The following is a 20,719-nucleotide window of genomic DNA, read 5'->3' on the forward strand; positions in this document are numbered from 1 at the left end:
AATTTATTCGTCTAATGATTAGTTGGAGAATTTTAGTGGTGAAATGAAAAAATTAAATTAAATCGATTTTTTTAAATTATAAATAATGAAATTGTAATTTTTACCATGAAAAAAAAAAAATTTAATCTTGTACAAAAACAAAAAATATAAAAATTAAAATTTATATCGTACCAAGCGTCGCTTTAAAAATAAAGTAAAAAAATTACAATTATAAAACATTTTTATAAATTTAATTTTAAATTTTGTTTTTTACAATTTTGAATATAATTTTTAATAAAAAAAATATAAATTTACAGAATTTGTAAAAATTATAATCTGAAACTCTAATTTTTCTATGATATTAGTCGTATAAGTCCATATATAATTTTTTGATCAAAAGTAGTAATAAAAGTTTCCGATAGATGGCGTATGATAGCTAAATCTTCTCCCTAGCAGACAGTTAAATTTCAGGAATTAAATTATAAATTAAAAATAATTTTTTTGACTCTTTTAAAGAGCTTACTTGTAATTAATTTTTAGATTCACCAATTTCTAAATTAAAATTGATTTAATTTACCTGTAAATTGGTGTACACATTTCTAAAAACAATAAAAATTACATTAAGTATTTTTTCTTTCTATTAAAAAAAAAAATCCTTAATTATATCTAGAGATTAAAATAAAAGATAAAATTAAAGTGAAGATTCGTTTTTTTTTGTCTCCGCTCTTCCACCTTCTCTTCTAAAAATTTTTTACTCTATTTTAGTTATTTATATTTGTTGTTTAAGCCCCAAGATTGAAATCCGGTGGGTGGCATCCGGGATTTTTCTCCAACAACCGGAAATTAATCGGCCGAGCGATAAACTTGGAGATATAAAATGACATTTCGGATTCACCTCGTTACCGAGCTCTCCGGTGCATAACTAAACAAACAGCCGAAACCGACGAGCGACGAGTAACCACGATTAGTTATTTGAAAAGCTGACAGTCGGTAGTGGCGCCCACTTTGATGCAGAATAGCTTATTGGTATTATATTACAGGCCATAGTATGTAACTATATCAGTATTATCTAATACAAGAAATAATTCGGTCTGTCGCTCTTTCTCATTGAAATCTGGCTCTGTTCTGTCAAATGAAATCGATTATGCCTTTCGTCATTTGAATCACCGGATTGCAAGGTATAAATCAACATTAACATTAAATACAACCGCGATTATATTTCCATCCTTAACGATCGTTTTACAAATACCACCAGAATGGTGAGCGATGTACCGTGCAGCTCGGCCGGACGGTGTAGCTTTAAAATACCCCATTGCGCACTCACGTAATGTGAAATCGGTCCAGCCGCTTTATTAGTTTGTCCAGCACAACCGATAAATCAAACCGATCAATTTTGGTGGCCTTTCTCTTCGCTGGAACAATATCGCAGATTATAAATTCGTGATTTTGAATTTCAGGGCCATTCATTTGGATCTATTAAAACAAATTTCAACGTTAATTGATTTTGCTGGATAACAATCTAAGAGTTTAATTATTTAGAAAAAAAAAAATTTTTTTTCTGGAATTTTTGATTGAAAATTTTCTTAAATTCAAGGAACTTTAGTAATTTGTGCATTACAAAGTGCCTGATCGTGACCAACGATCCAGATCCAATATTCGAAGTTGAGTGAAGATGGGTGCTCTAATTAGGGATGAAGTTAGAGAGAGTCTAACTCTCGGGTCAGCTGAGCGGTGCGTTGGCCGAGTGGTTGTACTTGTGCGTCCCTATCTGCTGGTAGATTGTAGACTGTAGACTGTAGACTGTAGACTGTACTCTTGTAGTCGTAATCGAGCTTATACCAGCTATAACTGTCTACGTCGTTTAACTGTACAATCCAGCCTTGGTTCTAGATCGCAGAAGCCTAACCACTGTGCCACTGACGGCTCGCTAATTGTTCGAGCAGCCCCGTTACACCCTTCAAATCCAAATGCATCCCTTCATCCCTTCGTGATCTCGATTTCCTCCCTTCTGTCTATAACTCGACGGCCATCTACATCTGACGGCTCTGTATTATGTTATACCACCTATTTGTCACTTATCAACGCTATTTCTGGCCAAAAAGTTAATTATTCACATCAAAATACATTAATTCATCGATTTTTAATTCATATTTTTATGGACGAAAAAACGTGTAATATTATCTAATTATTTTTAATTAATAGGAATTTTTTTACATATGATAAATTTACATTTTGTCAATTGTAAAGTTTTCCAATTTTTGGATGCTAAATTAAAAATTTTTTTCTTTGTGAATTTAACATTTTATCCAAAGTAAAATTTAGATTTTTTCCCTATAAATTTAATATTTTTCCTCATACAAATTTACAATTTTTCCAATACCAAGTTTACATTTTTTTTTGATAAATTTACATTTTTCCGTAAAATTTAATATTTTTTATTTTATTTAAACGTTAAATGTCTTTGTATCCTTGATCCTCTAAAATGATAAATTGTCAAATTTATAATTTTAGAGTCTAAAAAAAAAATCTCCTGTTCCCAAAAAACAAAAAAAAAAACTCCCCATCAAACCTGTAAAATAGTTAAAGTAGTAACGGGATATCGATAGGCTCACCAGCGGGGGTGAAACACAATCTATGAAGGATAATTAGCGATGGAGGTGCATGGAGCTATAGACACTGAGCAGTTAGAGGGAGGAGACGACCAGAGAATAGGATGCGGGATGAATGCAATTATAATTTTAATTTCAAAGGTATTTAATAAAGGGAACGGATGCATCGTGTGTAGGCTTCACATATCCCCAGCACACAGGATCCAGCAGCAACAGCGCTCTTGCATCCGTCGCGCTTGAGCCCTCTCGTGCTGCAACCGAGTGTTATATCCAAACCCTAAGCGGACTAATTAGTAATTACGGCTTGACAGCCGACCATTTGAGTTCGCTTTGGCTCGCGAACGAATAGACTCCCTCCAACACTCTCTGGCGCAATGGATTACTCTCATATACGTCCCAGTTCCAGTTCCCGCCTGATCTCGATCCCTTTCTATCTCCAGCTGCAGGTTCGGCACTCCAAAGTTCCTCCACTACCCACTTAAATTAATACAACTCTCCAGTTTGTTCTCTGTGTACTCATTTTCATCGTCATTATCATTGCCCCGCATGATGACGGTGTTCCTCTCGATATGACATTCATATGAATTATTACTATTATTATTTATTTAATAAAATGCAGGCTCTGCTGGCTGGAGCTGCTGCTGCATCTGAGTAGTCTTTGTTTTAATTGCATTCATCGGCATATCCACGTTCCAGCATCCACGCTCTTGTTATTGTGCCGTTATGTGTTATAACATTATCGCAAATTTTACCGATCCAATTGACTGACATTCGAGTGTAATGCTGATGCACATATAATAATAGCCCGTAGTTTCAATCGATATAATAACACCGAGTTTACCCAGCTCCATCTCTTTGCCCGTCAATAATTAAATTAACCAGTCCAACAAGCTTTTTTAACATTTTTAAATCCACTTATTCGCTTTATCTCTTTACAAACACATTTATAGTGGCTATTTTATCCGGTATATTCTATAAATATGTCTGTGTTATACCTTTAGATCTATATATTTTATTATACTATCTCTGGCTTCTGTCTGTTTATTTACTTTTTGTTTATTTTATCAATACGTTTATTCATATTTCACGAGATTTATTACCAAGATGTTTTATCTGCGTCAGATTTAATTACATTTAGCTGCAAATAAAAAGGGTTAATGTAGGGGGGAATTTTTTTTAGTGTTCTAGTTTGAAGATAAAAATTGTGATTTTATTTTATTTTATATTTAAATTATGGAAAAAGTCCCCTATGAAAAAAATTAAAGACAGAAATTTTTTTTTATCATATAACCAAGTTCTGTGAAAGGAAAAAAAATAAAAAATTTTTTTTATACAATACCTTGTACTGATTTCAAAAAATCCTGAAATTTTTAAAACTGTGTTTTCCTTTTTTTCAAAAATATGAATTTTTTAATTAAAAAAAAAAATTTTTTTTTGGTTTTTTGCACAGTAAAAAATTTTGCGTAAAAAAGTTTTGTGTTAAAAATTTTTATAATAAATATTTAACACTTTTTTGTGTTAATTTAACACAATAAATGTTAAATTCACACGTAAAAGTGTTAAATATTTAACACAAAATTTTTTAACTCAAAATAAGATGAATAAATTTTTTTTTCTGCTGAAAATTCACTTAAAATTTTATTCTAAAATGATTTTTTTCTAAAACCTGAAAATTAAAAAAATTAAAATTCTAACTCTATTAAACTTTTATTTCTCTAGAATTTTGTTGAGTAGTCCGGGGTGTCCTCGCGTCAATGCGCTACCAATTAGAGAATAAAGAGAGGCAAATTGGCTCATCTCTCTCACACACGTCACACATCCCCCGAGCAGGAGTAGAGGTTCCACTGGCAACGAGCTCCGTCTCTCCTCACGGTTAGTTGTAGCACCATGCTGATTTCCAGTGAGCCTTTGATGCGGGCATGTTGAAAGCTTAACTACAAGCTGGACATTCCATCCGTGAAAATTCAATTCCCCTTTTTTTGTTCCACCGAAATTTTTAAGCGTTCACTAATGCCCGCCGAGCTATTTTCCAAACATTCGAATCAAATACCGACTGATGTAATTTTGTATTAAAATTTTGTTGAAGTAATTTTCAGAAAAACAAACTTAAAAAAAAAAAAAATAAAAACTCTCGAATCAATCATTCCAGAAATCAAAGTAACCCCTTGATCTGAGCACTTATGACCCACGAATGTGGCTGTCTGTGTCCATGCATGTACATTGGACGGCCAAGTGTTTAATAACCCTCTATTTCGGCGAGCGTTTAGCTGGGATGAGCGGGAGCGAGAAACAACCCCAAAACGCGAGGGGTGCATATGACCGATCGCCACACAGCACACGCGGTGTTGTAGTAGCAATAGCACCGGCCGTGATGCCCAGCATTTACGTTAATTAAATTTTCCCATTCTCTCATCAAGCATCTAGCCTCCGCAACACCCCTCTCATTTACGTTTCACTCATTCCCACTCATCCTTCGAGCCCCCAACTTCGTCACCCTACACCGAAAAACATGCTGGATCCAGAGTTACTCAAAATTTCGTATCAATCGTAGTTCAAGATGTTAAACTAATTGTTACTTTATTCAAGAAAAATATTTTCTTTAAAATTTTTTTATACAATATTTTTAAAAATATCTATTGCATTATTTGTAAGAATTTTTGTTAAATTTATTTTTTACAGTTTTTTAAATTAATTTTTAATTAATTAATTTAATTAAATGTACTATTTATTTTGAACCTTTCAAGACTTAGCGATTACTTATAATTTTATTTAATTCCATTGATAATAAATACAGGACTCAATCTAGAAGAATTTTATTCTAACGAAGCACTTTACTGTTTTCAAACAAGATGTATTGATACTTCGCCCGAGAATTTCTATTGGATCAAGATACGCGGTAACGTCGGTCCAAGATTTTACCGACCTGTTTCAAGAGTTCCGTTAGAACCAACAAATTCTCGGATTTCTGCTACTCTCTGCACCCTCAAAAAATTCTTGAATACTTTTCAAAATATGTTAAAGTTAAAATTTTATTTTTCTAAAAGATTTTTTGGTATGTCGAATGAAGAAACTTTATCTTTAGCCAAAAATCTAGAATTCTTAAAAGAAAACGAAATTATTTTTAGTTCTAGATAATTGTTGTTAGTTTTTGAATTTTCTGCATCAACTGAAGATAATATCCTCTTTAATCAAGTGACAATAGTTATCGACTGAAGATAAAGATCTCTTGAGCCGAGAATTCAGAATTCAAGGCAAGAAATTGTTGAAGCAAAATAACCGGTTGTCTTTTAAAATCTTGGATCTAAAATGTTTTAAATTTTAATAATAATTTCCAATGACTAATATTTCAATAAATAAACAAAATTTTAGACAGATAAAAATTTCCAAATAATTCGGCTTCCACGAATCACTTTATTTTCAATTAAAAACCAAAATCAAATAAGCACTTTATTTACTCTTACGTAAAACTTTCCTCGGAACCCTTTTATTTACTCACAATCAGTTGTTTACTTTCTTGGTAATATATTTCGCGGAGTAAATTTATACTTTATTCCTTCCAGAAGTGGTATTGTTCTATTTCCGAGAATTCTTTAGCGATTTTCCTCCGATGGCACAGCAATCTCGTAATCGACTTTGCGAAACAATTCTATAATCCCTTAAACTTAATTAGGGGCCGAACTGAAGGCGCCCGGAACTCAGTTAACTAAAGCTACAAACAAGAACAATATCTTATCCTCATGACCGTGGCCAGGGGAACTTTGTTAGCCCCCAGGACTCAAGAAACAGGAAAGAAGAAAAAAGAAAGTAAAAAATACAAGTAGAAAGATATATATTACATTATATTAGGATAAAAGGACGAGCAAAGGAAAGGATCCGATAAAGTGGAGACATCACGAACCTCTGGCCAACGTAATCGCTTGTAAAAATTTTATTAAGGATCAAAGTCCACCGAATATAGATTCTATAAAAGACTTTCAATTTTTTTTTTTTTATAAAAAAATTACTGTATAAATTTTTTATACAACATTTATACGCGTTTGTATATTTGAGATTTATATATTGAATCAACGAAGATAGAATGTCAATATGTCGGATTTCCCGGCGCTCAACTAGTCTTCACTTATGTCAAAGAATTTCTCGAGGGAAAATAAACTCCGATGGATCGTTGAATATTATTTAAATAAAAAAATTAAATGGCTCGTTAATTTTAGTCAAATTTTTTAAATATTAATTATACATATTTCTTATACATATTCATATATATAATATTTATAAATATATGAAAAATCGATGTGGGTACTCTAATGAAAGGTCTTGATGAGTGTAACATCGGGATGAGATTAAATTTTTAAAAATGTCAATAGTTCACGAGATACAAGGTTAGTTCATAATTATTCTCTTAATAATATAGATTAATATTTCACCGGGTTTTTTTTTATGATTAATAATATAAAAAAACAATTTTTTAATCAATGATCGAAGGGATTCAATCAATTAAAAATCATCTAGTACACAAAATTTTAAAAAATTAGTAAATTTTAAAGTTTGATCGAAAATTTAATAGTGATAAAATAATTTTTCAGCAATATATTTTATACAGGGAATTTAAAATTTTTTACTCGTACCAATTAAAAATCATTTACTCCCAAATTTTTTAAAATATATTTTATTAATAAAATTTAATAAAAATATAAGAAAATCCTGCCAAATTCGTCCGCATTGGCACAATTGTGGCGTTTTAAGTTTGCTAAACTTCTTATCAGTATAAGCCCGGCAGTAGTGCGTTGTTCCAAGCGACTGGATCCAGTTATAGTAACAGTTACCTCCAGCTCTGCTCCAGCACTTCTCTTCGGAGTATCTAGACACCTTTGTACTTAGCGAAACCCATGTAAGCTCACGCTAGAACAAATTCCGTTCTTACACTCGTTGCAGCAAGACCCTTCGTACTCCTTCAGCCCTTTCCTTTTTCTCAAGCACCCTTCCCGGATGTTATGAAGTTGTGTTGAACTTTTGCAGGCATAGTTTGCGGAACAGCCCCCGAGCGATTACCCGGCTTATGACATGCTACCAAAACTTTTATTTGAACTTAAACTTTAAAAATTAACGCTCATAAATATGTTATCAATAGCAGCTTGTTTTTTATTTTTTATTTTGATTCGGAGAAAGACGAAAAAAAAAAAAATGTATCATCAATAAATCAGCAATGCTGATGAAAAATATTTGAAATTTGCCAATAGACAATGCGCTTTGATGTATTGTTACTCTGTTGTTTGGTTTCATTTTATTGGACTTTTTTGTTGCTGTGCTTTTATTTTGAAAATTTACCCGGGGCAAATGAAACACACGCGTTAGAAATTCTCGGCATTACTAACTCACGTTGATGTAAAATCCACACTGTCAACTCCGCTGGTATTGGTATTAGTTTTAGGAATAGTTGTAGAGTGATATATGTGCATATGTGCGGGAATATGTGAGTAACATACAAGAAGGGAAATAGTTAACTTACGAGGCAACTTTGAGGGACGTAGTAACAGCATTACAATATTATTAGATTTACCGCAAGCACCTCAGCCCGCAGGCTTTTGCCAGTAGACCGAATTATACCCGCACTCTAAAGTATAAGTATACATAAGTAACCCCAAACTGTTAGTGTAATGTTATACTACACGCTTGAAAAAATACGGAGTAGTTGTGTTACTAGTTTGCTTCGAGCTTGTACTAATACTGATGCAATAGGGATTAATTATTGGAAATTTAATGTTATTGGTAGTCACTGAGAGAGTCTAGGGAAAATAAGTTGTGTATGGTCAGACGTAAATTTTTTGGCATGTCTGAACATATATAATCAAGTAGTATTATATAATTTTTATTATAAATTTTTGATAATTTTAGAGCTTAAAAAAAAATTCTGTGGAGTGAATTAATTTTTTTTTTTATGAGAATAAAAAAAATTACATATTTTTATTTTAAAAATTAATTTAAGATTTTTTTTTAGTTTGATATTTATGTAAAAAATAAATTTTAATATTTTTAAAATCTTAAATTAATATTATTTTTTTTTTCGCTCTTTAACAAATTTTATCTACAATAATTTATTTGTTAAAAAATTTCAAGTAAAAATTAATTTCAGATTATTAAAGTAACTAATTTTATTAAATTAAACGTAATAATATTAATAATTTATTATTTGTTAATGTTTACGATAAAATTTCTGCATTCAAAACTTGTTTCAACTAAATAAAAATAAAAATGTACTTTAAATTTTACGTAAAATTTATCAAAAGATTTATTTTTCAGTAATTTGATTTGTTATCCGCAAGTAAAATAAAAAAGTGTTAGATAAAAATATATTTCAATGTATGTTCGACATTCAGCTTTGAAATTACTAATAGAAAACAATGGGAAGAAGAAAGATCGAGGCTCGGTGTAGTATTGAGTGTCCTTAAGATAAGGATAGTAACGTAACGGTTGGTGGTTTAGTTACTCCACCCGATGCGCCTGTTCCTTTTGGCTCATACGTTTCCGCTATCTGAGGCTAAACGGCACACCGCGTTTCCACCGAGAATCGTAAGGGGACGCGTGTGCTGCGGTGTACATTGCTCGCTACATAATACTCCAGCACATTACTGTCGAAAAGGGAGATAACGAAAATTTAGAGCTAGGAATTTGAGGATAGGAACGGGAGCATGCTGGAAAAATACCGGTTAGGTATTGCTTCTCTTTCTCTGTGTTCTATTGTCTTGAAACTATTTCTACAGAGAAGCAAATTGATTTTTTGTTATTATGGTTTAATAAATATCAATTCTTACGCTTAATTAAGAACATTTAGTACAGTCTGGTGTCGGTAATTTAGTCTGGACCAGTTAATAAAAATTCCAATTGAATATATCGGTTTGTTTATTTGAAACACAATGATTAAATTTTAAAATAAAAGAATTAATTTTTCTTCTTAATTATTTTCTTGAGCGAAAAAAAAATTTTTTTTTGACTCAAGAAATTTTTTTATTCCAATAAAATTAATTTTCTTGCTTTAACAAATACGTATCTTGATCCAAGAAAATTAATTTAAGTCAAAATAATCTTGTTGATTTGTGAAAATTCAGCCTCTTGCTCCAAAAAATTTAGTTCTTGATAGAAATAAATTTTCTTGTCTTGAAAAAATTTTTCTCTTGCTCCAAAAAATTATACATCTCGATAGAAGTAAATTTTTATCAATATTTTTATTGATTAACATGTCCTACATGTTCTGTTAATAAAAATAATCTTTGAATTAAAAAAAAAATTTTTTTTTCCATAAAAATATTTTCCTACTAGAGATTTATTTTTATTTATATTTTTTCACTGAAGTATTTTATCTCAAAGATTTCAATTACCAAGTCATGAGTGGTCTGATGTTGATGTTGATGGTAATAGTAGCCATTTAAGAAAATGACAAAACATCTTTATCTTATCTGTTCTTTAGCTGTCACAATATTTATAGAATTTGGTCCCTTTCTTATTTGTCAGTGGGTACTGAAGTTGTGAAAACAAAGATGTAACATTATTTTCCGTATCTCGGTTGTAAAATAACCGATGAACGAGACGATTTACCTCCGAAGAAAGACCGGGCGGGTAATAAATGAGATAAGCTGAAGAATGGAGCCGGAGGTACGTAATGTAATGTAGTAGAGGTGGTGATGCGAGTCACGGGAGCTGGAAAATGGACGCAAGTCCGCGATTCCTTATCCCTCGGGACATTATCAATGTGTTTTCTCCACGAGATCGTGAGGCTTTCCCTTACGTGGCACGCTGAGACTGAGATAAGCTCCAGCTGATCGGACGGAAACTTTCTCTGATGGAAATTACGATTGTTATCCCTTTTTATTTTTTATTAGCAAACTGCGCCAAATTTTATTATATTTTAATGTTAGTATTATTGTAATGTTAATATTAAATTCAAGTAATTCCATTTTAGAGTCTCGTAATTGAGAATTTATTGAATTTATATTAGTAAAAGTTTGGTAGTAAAATAAATTTGATATCAATAAATTTAATGACAAAATTTTATTTTTGTGAAACACGTATACATTTTTTCCAAAAATTTAAAAAAATACTAACTTGCAAAAATTTGAGAAGAAATTAAAAATTACCGTATGAAAATAATATTTGAATTTTTCTAAAAGTGTATGAGATAATAAACTTTAATTGTCAATAAAACTTCTTTATTTTGCAATTTAACTCTCTGATAGGGAGAAAATTTAGCGATCATGCGCCACCTGGCGGAGATTTTCAATACTACATTTATTTTTTAATTTATATTAGGAAATTTAAAGCCAGAAAATTTTTTTACATCAAATTTCTCAGTTTAAAAATTAATATTACGAAATTTTTCGAAAATTACAAAAATTATTTTTTAAAAAAAAAATTTTTTTACTCATATAAAATTTATTGAATTTTTTTTTTTTTTTTTACTAAAATGGCAACTTTCTCTTGAATTTCCTACATAAAAATTTTTAATAATAATTAAAAAAAAAATATCTATTAATAATAACAACATTACACCAAACAAATATGATTGACTAATTAATTAACAAACAATCCCTTTGAGCTGATAGAGCAGACTAAACATAATAACTAATGAATTGAGTTTCGAACCGATAGAGTTTAACTGTTAACGATTACGTCAACTGGAGACGGAGAAATGGGAGCAAAGCCCGTGCCTAAATTATTTGACGATGTAAACAGCCAAGTATAGGTCGGGCGAGCTTGCAAACATTTAGACACGTAGTTCGTCCATACATTAATACGTTTATACGTTTATCCATAGGTGAGTGCGCCCCGGCAATAGAAAGAGGAGCTCGGGGGTGAGAGACGAGGGGGGTCACCGGTAAATGGGGGTTGACGGGGGTGGGTAATTAATAGCAAACCCGTATAAATCAGAGACAGACTGGATGTTACGTTTGGATACGTAGCAACGAACCGGAATTATGCCCAGAGGGCTGGTTACCACCTTCATACTTGGAACCTGGTGGTAGTGGTGTCGAGTGTCGAGTGTATGGAGAATGCGGTGTCAGTGTGAGTAGACCAGCTCCAGGTCCCTTCTATTTCTCCAGTACTGTACACTGTGTCATGTACTGTGTATGTTCGAGCCCCCGACCGACAACTATTGCCTGCACTCGCTAATTTTTCAAACGCGCGGCTATAATGGTCCCGGCTAATTACTGATTTTTATCTACATGCCCTCGTACTATGCAAAGCACCAGCAGTAGCAGTGCCCGAACTGAGCAGAGAGCAGAGTTACATTCAGCAACAACTAACCTAACACACCAGAAATACTGAATACAGACCGGCACAGAGATGTGTATGGAGCTTTGGCAATTATTAACAACCCGGCTGGGCAGACTCATCCTGCTGCCCACCGACAGTCTTTATACCACTTTACAACACACAAAACCAGAGATTTGTAAACTAACAAATTATTCGACAATACCGTTTTATTCTCTACCTGTTCGGGTGGTTTTATTTATCTGATTGGACAACAGCCTGTGGGTTTCTCTCCTGCCCTCAAATTAACCTACGGCTCTTTTATCACAATATTAGTATTGCTGTTGTTATTTTTATTTGATTTTTATGTTAAATTTATGTGTAAATTAGAAAAAATCGAAAATTATAAATATTATAGAAATTATTTTAGTGATTTAGAATGTAGTCCGGTCTTAATAAAATTTTAATCTTTAAGAGTGTTTGTGACAAAACTCCATTTTAATTAAAAAATTATAAAATAAATTTTATTTTTAATGTTTATAAGAATTAGTCATTTTAGATCAATTTTGTTTGCAAGATTTTAATTAAATATTTGAATGTATTTGTATCCAATGATGCAAATTTTGATTAAAGTAAAAAAATTTTTAGATAAAGCCACGCACAGTACAAGTTCTATCCAAACACAAGCTACTAGTGTGCATATTAAATTCTTTCCTTCTTTTTCATCTTTGTCACAGCTCTATCACCAAACACTCGTTTCCCCTTTTCACATCAGAGAGGCTACACCGAAACATATACAACCATATGCCAAGTGGTTACGTTCCGCGGGATGTTTCGCATTTGTAATTTATTTGCCAAACAACTAAATATTTGTTTTTAGCCATTATCAATTTAACATTCCGTCGGTTTGTTTCTTCCTGACATTGACATTCACTGTTGTTGGTCCACTACAAGGTTTAATTCAATGATCTCTTTTGTAGAGTTGCGATATAATGAAGAAAATTATTACTCTGGCTTATCTATATTTATTTTATTTTTTTGTAGATATACACTGGAACAAAAAATTTCTTGACTGGAGGGTGAATTTTCTTGCTCCAAAATAACTTTTGTCTTCCTTAGAATTTTCTTTGTGAAAGAAGTTTTTTTTTTTTTGTGTACTGTTAAAAAAAATGACTTGAATCAAGCAAAAAAATTTTTGAATTAAGAAATTATTATTGATTCAAGTAAATTTCACGTAATTCAAAAATTTTTCTAGATTTTTTTTTTTTTTTTTATTAGTTAACAAATTTATTTAAGTTTTTAATTTTTAAATAAAAATTAATAATAATAATAATAATAATAATAATAAATAATTTTATATTTTCTAAATTATAAACACTCAAATTTTTAAATTTTAATGACAAAGAATTTTCTTCAACAAAAACTTTAACCAAAGACATATAGCCAAATTCCTTAATCATGCTATATCATCACGAATCGCATCCACATCAGTCTCCATAAACTCTTGATCTGCATTGCTGAAATTCTGACAGACTACACGAGACGCAAGTAGTAGGAGTATAACGTGTGCCAGACATGGTTAGCTGGTGGCATGCGACCGCAAGCTCTCAGCCTCATTGCAGCTATGCCCAAGCTTCGGCTGTCGAGGCCTATTTGCCACCCACACCCCTCGCCCGTCACCCGTCAGCCCATTGCCAGTATAACCTCTCATATCTTTGCCCCGTCGCCACCCCGGCCCTGTCTCGTCTCTGCCCATCATTCGATGCAACTTCAACGTTATCGACGAGACGGCTGCGGGGGAGGAGGGTAGACATTCAAGACATAACACACGAGATATGTATCATTAACTTGGAATATATACCATAACTTGGCGAACGTTATCGTCAAATCACTTACACGACCGACTTATGCTCAACAACTCCTTTCATTTATAATTAATTTTATTAATTTTACTTTTTTTTACTCGCACATACTTTGATAATTTTTTTATTATTCTGCTGTTAAAATAAGAAAAATTTTTTGTTTGTACATCATTTAGTTCTTTAAAAAAAATTTGCTGGAATTTAATGAGCCATTAATTAAACCCGACAAAACATCAGAAGTAAAAAATTTTCCTGAAAGTAAACAAAGTACCTACCGACAAAAAATAGCGGTTATAAAACAAACGAGTGTTTTCCCTTCAATAGGGCAAAGAGAAGTATAATTATACTTATAATTATAATCGTTTATAATTATAATCGTTCGAGTTCGAGCCCTAGAGCGTTTAACCTCACACTCACCCGCCGCGAATCGCCCCAGCTATTTATTGCCTCCACTCGGGCAGTTCACATTCTAAATATGTTGCCTCGCTAATTTTTCACCCGTCCTGTTTAAATAACTCAAAATAGCCGTACTCTCTGTTTTATTTATCACTCTATCAAAGTACAAAATTTTTTATCGCAATTAAAAAAATTTTTTTATTGGCCTTTCACATCATTTATTTTTTTTTGAAAATTATTTACATCCAAAAAAATCCTTAAAGAATAATAATTTTAAAAAAAGCTTAATTTTTTTTCAATAGTCATAATAATTAAAAAAAAAATTTATTTCGATAAATTTATCCATTTTTTTTTTTTTTTATATAAAATTATTAACATCGAATAAAAGTTTGTAGAAATTTTTTTTCACTCAAAAAAAAATTTTAAAGATTGTTAAAAAATATTTTTAACTCAATAAAAAAGTTTAAAAATTTTTTTCCTTGCAAATATGGACAAAAAAAAAATATAACCTACTTAACGCGAGGTAATAAATTTTTTCGGGCTCTTAATTTTCTTAAAATAATTTTTTCTTGGATAATGGGTGTGTGATAATTTTTTTTACTAATTACTTTGACGAAAAAAGAAACATTTGTTGCAGAAATATGAGTATTGTTGATTAAAAAAATATTTCCGAAAGCTCTTGAACCGTGATCAGGGTAATCACGATCCTCAGTCCTTGAAAAGGGCGAGTAAGCGTGAAAAAGCTTAAAGCTTAAAGGGAGGAAGCTCAAGTTGGAAGAAAGTAAGGGTGGGAGCAAGTATCCGTAGTGACTTAGGGGCTTTGAGCTTTTGAAGATAAAAGAAAGACCAACTGTTGAATATCGTTTGGCAATAATTCTCCGTCGATTATTTTTTGACTCTCTAATTTTTTAATTAATAATTTAAACCATTTTTTAATCGACAAAAAAATAATAATAATCATTAACAGATAATCATAATAATAATAAATAATAATAATAAAATTAATTACTCACCAATTTTTTGACGCGCCGCGAGCTTTCACCGTTAAATAATTCACCACAAAAATTAGCTTGCGTAAAAAAGAACTTTGTTTTTAAATTTTCAAAGCTTTCGAAAAGCTCCCGAGCGTAACGCACGTGCGACCGGGCCGCGATGCACGTGGTGTTTGTTCGCAGAAGTACGTTGCTCTAGGTTTCGGTGTTCAGAACTCGCGAAGCTCGCGCACAAGCGCGGATTGGCCAATGGGCGTTTTATGCGCAAGCTCGGAGGCGGTTCTGGAGCTTTTGGGGCGGCGTTGAGACCAAGGTGGTAATAGGTGACGACCCGACCTGGGGATGGTACCGTCTTCCAGGTTGGTCCGTTCGGGACGACGAAAGCTCAAGCTCAACGCCTTATGGAGCTTCTCAACCCGTTCCTCCTCCTACGCGCAGCCTTTCTTCGGTTTTGTTTCACTCTTTAACGCGTCGATTGTTTAAGATTAATTATTCGATTTATTTTTTTGGACTCGAGATTTTTTTGGTAAGGACTAATGGATAGAATATTATTGCAGATTTGTCAATGAGTTAATTAATGCAGTATAAAATATAAAAGCTTGGAATTTATAATAAAGTCCAAATTTTCGATAAAAAATATATATATTTATCATACAAAAATTTTTATTTTCACATTTAGGTCTATTTTATGTTTATTTTCTCTAGAAACTTGCGTAAAATTTTTTTTTTATATTAAATAAGCTTTTTAAATTATTAATAAACGATTTTTTAACATCATACTATTTAATAAATATTTATTAACGGTTAATAAATTATTTATTAAATGTTATTAAATATTTTTAATGATTAATGAATACTTGTTAACTGTTAACAAATATTTATTTAAAATAAAAAGCAAAAATAGCAATTTTTTTGACACTTTTTATAACCCAATAGCTGGAATACATGATAATAATTTATTTCACTAAATAAATTAACGTTTTTATTTAAAGCTGATACCAATAGATAAATACTTTTTACAAATGACATTTTAAACTTGTTGCTTATATCAGAAAAAATGAATTTAATTTATTTTTTCTTCTAAAAACTAGAGTCCTATAAAGTTTATTTAAAATTGTAAATTTTGCTTAGAAAAATTTGTAGAAGAAAAAATTTTTTTTAACAAGCTTAGTTGAAAAATGATAAAGCTTTTTCTTATTGGAATAAAATATATTAAAAGCTTAATTGATGAAGAACGTTCACGTAAGAAGCTTAGTTAAGATTAAAAATACATTGACATATGACATCTATTTTAGATTTCTATTCCGAGTGGCTAAAGTAGAAACGGATAATTTTATTATTTACAACTAAATGGCTGCCCGATTTAATTTTATCTTTATAAAATAGAGTGTAGATTAATATGTTAGCTAATTGATAGGTGTTCTTTTAAATAATTGAAAGTTTAAGAGGTAAGATATCGGTTTTCAAGAATCGATATTGTATAAGTAGAAATTTTCTTTAAATATTCAATTTTATTTTAAATAAAAAAGCTTACACTCGTCGCTACAATTTATTATTTAATAATAATAACAATTATGACAATTATAATTATGATCACAAATGGAAGGTATAAAAATGTTACCGTGAAAAAATGTAATTAGGAATTTATATACTATGAGTGTATTTATGGATAAATATATGTGTGTGTCGATATACATTTTCATGTTTCCAGTTAATTAATAATCGCTCGGGGCTTAAACGTATATTAATCTCGTGTAATTGCATTAGTTACACGTGAATTTATGTCACGATAATAAAATATTTAATTACAATATTTTCGTTCAGTTATTTTGTTTATTATATTGCACACATTTTTGTATTTTTACGAGATATCAATTACCAAGTAATTTTATTAAATTAATTAAAAAGTACATACGAACGCTCTTTTAAATAATTACATTCACTAGAGTAAATAACTAGATTTAAAAAAATTGGTAAATTATTATTAATGTGATTAAACAAAAAAATATTTAAATATGACTTATATTTATGACATTTTGTTTTTTGAATAAATAAAAAAAATTATTCTAAAATTTTTTTTTTTAATTTCTGTAAAGAATATTATTTATAAATATTTTTCATGACAATTTACTTTGCTTTTTAAATAAAATAAAAATGAGCCATGGTCATTTATTATCTCTACGTTATGTGAAGCGTGAGAAGAAGGAACTGAGAATTGTGGAGATGCAAGCCGTCGAAAAGTTTAAACTCCTCCGGTTTCTCAACCTCTAAAGTCTCCTCTCTTTCTCCTCGATCTTGTGCTCTTCAGGACTCGTTGCCCCGGAGTCTCCCTTTCAAGCTTGGCTTACACGGGCAAGGTGTTAAATTAAACAAGCTTAAAATTTGCAATCGGCCCCTCACCTCTTACTCGGCACTCACTTTCCCAAAGTTTAGCCTTTTTCCTCGAATATTCACTCCCGATTATCTCGTCTGCCGAAAACCAAACAAATTTCAAAACTAAATTATTAATTCCTCGTTAAATCTTATTTATTCTTTTCACTTTCTCTCCTCTCTCCGTCGATAAAAAATTATTGATGAATAGATTGTAATTTTTTTTCTATACACAAAAAAAAAGTTATATACGAACTACAATAATTATATTAAAATGACACGACCTTATCATGTAATATTTACGAAGAAAAATTGAGAATTTCTTTCTCAAAGCTTTAAAACAATTAGTACTTTCACTCGTCCAAGATTTTCCCACTCCGAAAATCAATTCTCCTAATCCTTATCTGAGCTCCAAAATTTATCTCACCCAAAATCCTTTAACCCGAAGCTTCTCGCGATTTACCTGCGACAGAACACTGCTCTCCACTTAACTCGTAAAAATCCATTACTAATTGCAGAGTACTGCGTCACTTTCTCCTAAATCGCCCCTAAAAGTAAATAAAAAACCTAAAAAAAAAGGAAAACTGAAACTAAAGCTAAAGCCAAAGGAAATATTTGAGTGGTACCTCGAAGGCTTGTCCGTAATTTAAACGTTAATCCATCCATAAATATTGTTGAATTATATTTTCCATCTAGCAGACACCCAGGGACGATCCGTGAGCCGAAGGGACAACGGGAAGGGACAACGGCATTTAGCCGTTAATCGCCCAATTAAATTGGATCGCCTGAATCAGCCTCTAATCCACGCACTGCCCGCCGCTGCTACCAAACAGGGGTTTCCTCTCCAGCCATACATGTATATGTGTATGTATATGGCCTATACCTATCTACTACACACTATACGATACTAACATATATAAAGGGTAGGATATAGAGAACACCTTCACCCTCCGAATGAAAAACTCTTTATTTTTTCAAAGTTCCCCACCGATCTCTCCGCTCCTCTGTCGTTTAACTGGTTGATGGCTCGCGAATGCATCCATGCACGGAAAACCAACAAAAACGAGTGGGCTCGTAAACGAATTAAACCGCATTCTAGCAATAAAAATTAACTCGCCATTGTAAATCTATTTTTCGGTCGGGACGCACACGCAAAAATTAATATCTTTGTGATAACTAAATTTTTTATTATTTGGTGCTTGTATTATATTATATGGATTACTTCTGCTAAAAAATTGATAAATTGTGAGTGCTCTACCGTCGGAAAATTTTTTTGCATTGAAAAAAAAATTAATTTGACTTAAGGAGATCCAAGTCCACAGAAAGAACAAGATGACACTGAATATCATCCAACATTATACTCAGTGATATCTGTGATGAAAAAAAAAATTTCAGATAGTAGCTAGTATAATCCAGATTACAATTAATATAATCCAGATATCACCCAGTATAATCTGGATTATACTAGCTACTATCTGAAATTTTTTTTATTCAGTATAATCTGGGATTATTCTTTTTGGTTATTTTTTATTTGTATTGTTATAATTTTCTTGAATAAAAATTTCACAAATTATCCCCGATGATAAATTTAAATAATTTTCACTTTTTTCAGAAAGACGTTCATATATATAATTGTGTGTAACTTTTTTTTGTCGTATAATGCACGTTGTCACAAAATTCTCAGCGTGTAAGTATAAACATCCATATTCATATCTGTACAGAGTTTAGAGTCACGATATGTAGTTGCGATGACAACGACGGAATTAATTAAGAGCACCCGCTGGACGAGCAAAGGCCCATGCAAATTTTGATAGCTCGGTCCACAGTGGCCAGCGAGGGTGTCGGGTGGCGTGACAATCTCAATGTCCGAGCTTGGACCGTAACTACTGTCTGACCATATGTCGTCACACTCGTGACGTCACTGGTTAACTATCGCCCAGTATCTCCTCTGTTGGATAGCATATTATGTGGACGCGACCCTTCTCTACGTCGTTGACACGATATGCCGCGACTATTCTGATTAATTGCCCATGGTTTGCGTTATCAGTTATTCGGAATAACTCTTGTCTTTATAATAAGAATTTTTTCTTATATTTTTAAGATCAAACATGCAGAAAAATAACACGATATTAAAAATAAAATAATTTACAAACATATTTTTATTTTTTACAATTATGTATAGCAAAAAAATATAAAAATCGAATTTAATGTGGTTAAATATATCCATAAATAATTTTTAGATTAAATTTAGTATTGAAAATTTACAACAGATGGCGCATTGTTGCTAAATCTTCTCACTACTAGAAAGTTTAAATTTATAAATAAGTTATATTTACAATTTTAAATTAATTTTTGACTTTTTAAAAGAGTTTACCTGACTTTTGTTTTTTATTTAATCAACTACTGAACCAATTTTTGCTCAAAAAAAAAATATGATAAACAAACCTGCGTTTATAGACGAAACAAAAAATTAAATAAACTGATACTTGCTCCAAAATTGAAAGTAAAAAATAAAATTCATGATGAAAATTTTTCTACACGAGAATTTGAACTTTAAATATTCGAATATTTAACAAAAAAAAAAAAATTTCTGGTAAAAACTACTAACCAAATACGCAAAGAAAAAATTTTAATCTAAAATTCTTGTAAAACTCGGAATGAAATAGAAAAAAATCGTTTAATACGACGATTGACTGTGGATGAAGCTCAAAAAGAGAATAAACAAACGTTAATGGAATTCATTTGTATATACATATGTATCTATCTCGAATTGGCAATATTTGGCAATTACGAAATATGAGTTTACATATAATAATTGCGGTAAACAGTGGTCGACGTGGTTGCGTTGAGTGGTTGTTATAAATACATATATGTGTATATATTTTTGAAAGAAAAATTTAATCTCTCTCTTTATTTGTATTAACCTCTTTCATTATCACTCTACGCATGTGAGAGATAAATTTAGCGTGTTAGAGGGAGAAGTGTATCTATAAAAATACATGTATACATATATACATATGGATAAATGTGCAGATTTGACTCGTAATTTGTTAAATAAATGGGTGATATTAAACGCGAAGCAACTCGGGTAAATCGAAATTTTATTTCACCCCCGATTTGGTTGCCGATTAATTCACCATGCTCTGATAATAATGGATCGGAAAATATGCCTGGTATTTATCCTCAATTAATTATTTTACTCGATTGTTTACATTTAATTGCGTGGTCGAGGACGGTGTTATTTATTTATTCACCGGAATGAATTTAT

General features: G+C 31.3%; 1 protein-coding gene across 2 annotated transcripts in view; it reads right to left on the minus strand.

Moving 5' to 3' along the window:
- The window catches only part of LOC141528525 (LIM domain only protein 3), a 71,504-nt gene extending 56,265 nt beyond the window's left edge, over positions 1 to 15,239 (minus strand). For both annotated transcript variants that reach the window (XM_074244612.1, XM_074244611.1), the window contains exon 1: positions 15,103 to 15,239. The gene's annotated coding sequence lies outside the window, so the exon portion shown is untranslated. The remainder of the gene's footprint in view (positions 1 to 15,102) is intronic.
- Positions 15,240 to 20,719: the final 5,480 nt, after the last annotated feature.

This window comes from Cotesia typhae, unplaced genomic scaffold (genome assembly GCF_013202065.1).
Source record: "Cotesia typhae breed Kobodo isofemale line unplaced genomic scaffold, CoteBio_Ctyphae contig_44, whole genome shotgun sequence".
Classification (NCBI taxonomy): domain Eukaryota; kingdom Metazoa; phylum Arthropoda; class Insecta; order Hymenoptera; family Braconidae; genus Cotesia; species Cotesia typhae.